Genomic DNA, 2,564 nt, shown 5'->3' on the forward strand with positions numbered 1-2,564 from the left:
TTCTCTGAAATTAAAAAACAAAGCATGACAGGTTTTTGTACATAGATCAATTTTAATTTAGTCCATTATTTAATTATTGATAGAGGCAAATGGTAGTGTGACACTTTAGTCCTTGATATCATGCATACAGTGCTATGAAAAAGTATTTGCCCCCTTTCTAATTTTCTCTACTTTTGCATATTTGTGATACTGAATGTTATCAGATCTTCAACCAAAACCTAATATTAGATAAAGGGAACATAAGTGAACAAATAACACAACAATTACATATTTATTTCATTTATTTCATTAACAAAGTTATGCAACACCCAATTCCCCTGTGTGAAAAAGTAAATGCCCCCTTACACTCAATAACTGGTTGTGCCACCTTTAGCTGCAATGACTCCAACCAAATGCTTCCTGTAGTTGTTGATCAGTCTCTCACGTCGCTGTGGAGGAATTTTGGCCCACTCTTCCATGCAGAACTGCTTTAACTCAGTGACGTGTGGGTTTTCAAGCATGAACTGCTCGTTTCAAGTCCTGACACAACATCTCAATTGGGATTAGGTCTGGACTTTGACTAGGCCATTCGAAAACTTCCAATTTGTTGCTTTTTAGCAATTTTCATGTAGACTTGATTGTGTGTTTTGGATCATTGTCTTGCTGCATGACCCAGCTGCGCTTCAGCTTCAGCTCACAGACGGATGGTCTGACATTCTCCTGTAGAATTCTCTGATACAATCCCTGTGGCGTACTGCATTAGCATCAAATAGCCCCCGTGATATGCAACTTTTCAGGGAAGTTAGGAACCAATATACACAAGCAGTTAGGAAAGCAAAGGCTAACTTTTTCAAACAGAAATTTGCATCCTGTAGCACTAACTCCAAAAAGTTTTGGGACACTGTAAAGTCCATGGAAAATAAGAGCACTTCCTCCCAGCTGCCCACTGCACTGAGGCTAGGAAACACTATCACCACCGATAAATCTACAATAATCGAGAATTTCAACAAGCATTTTGCTACGGCTGGCCATGCTTTCCACCTGGCTACCACTACCCCGGCCACCAGCTCTGCACCCTCCGCTGCAACTTGCCCATGCCCCCCCGCTTCTCCTTCACACAAATCCAGACAGCTGATGTTCTAAAAGAGCTGCAAAATCTGGACCCCTACAAATCATCTGGACTAGACAATCTGGACCCTTTCTTTCTAAAACTAGCCGCCCGAAATTGTCGCAACCCTATTACTAGCCTGTTCAACCTCTCTTTCGTAACGTCTGAGATCCCCAGAGATTGGAAAGCTGCCGCGGTCATCCCCCTCTTCAAAGGGGGTGACACTCTAGATCCAAACTGTTACAGACCCATATCCATCCTGCCCTGCCTTTCAAAAGTTTTTGAAAGCCAAGTCAACAAACAGATCACCAACCATTTCGAATCCCACCGTACCTTCTCTGCTATGCAATCCGGTTTCGAGCTGGTCATGGGTGCACTTCAGCCACGCTCAAGGTCCTAAATGATATTATAACCGCGATCGATAATAGACAGTACTGTGCAGCCGTTTTCATTGACCTGGCCAAGGCTTTCGACTCTGTCAACCACCGCATTCTTATTGGCAGACTAAATAGCCTTGGTTTCTCTAATGACTGCCTCGCCTGGTTCACCAACTACTTCTCAGATAGAGTTCAATGTGTCAAATCGGAGGGCCTGTTGTCTGGACCTATGGCAGTCTCTATGGGGGTGCCACAGGGTTCAATTCTTGGGCCAACTCTTTTCTCTGTGTATATCAATGACGTCGCTCTTGCTGCTGGTGACTCTCAGATCCACCTCTACGCAGACCGACACCATTTTGTATACATCTGGCCCTTCATTGGACACTGTGTTAACAAACCTCCAAACGAGCTTCAATTCCATACAACACTCCTTCAGTAGCCTCCAACTGCTCTTAAACACTAGTAAAACAAAATGCATGCTCTTCAACCGACGCTGCTTGCACCCGCCCACCCGACTAGAATCACTACTCTAGACGGGTCTGACCTAGAGTACGTGGACAACTACAAATATCTAGGTGTCTGGTTAGACTGTAAACTCTCCTTCCAGACTCACATTAAGAATCTCCAATCCAAAGTTAAATCTAGAATCGGTTTCCTATTTCGCAACAAAGCCTCCTTCACTCATGCTGCCAAACATGCCCTTGTAAAACTGACTATCCTACCGATCCTTGACTTCGGCGATGTCATTTACAAAATAGCCTCCAACACTCTACTCAGCAAATTGGATGTTGTCTATCACAGTGCCATCCGTTTTGTCTCCAAAGCCCCATATAATACCCCACCACTGTGACCTGTACGCTCTTGTTGGCTGGTCCTCACTACATATTCAAGTCGCCAAACCCACTGGCTCCAGGCCATCTATAAATCACTGCTAGGCAAATCCCCGCCTTATCTTAGCTCATTGGTCACCATAGCAACACCCACCCGTAGTCTGCGCTCCAGCGGGTATATCTCACTGGTCATCCCCAAAGCCAACACCTCCTTTGGCGCAATTCCTTCCAGTTCTCTGCTGCCAATGACTGGAACAAACTGCAAAAATC

Source organism: Coregonus clupeaformis, unplaced genomic scaffold (genome assembly GCF_020615455.1).
Source record: "Coregonus clupeaformis isolate EN_2021a unplaced genomic scaffold, ASM2061545v1 scaf3479, whole genome shotgun sequence".
Classification (NCBI taxonomy): Eukaryota; Metazoa; Chordata; class Actinopteri; order Salmoniformes; family Salmonidae; genus Coregonus; species Coregonus clupeaformis.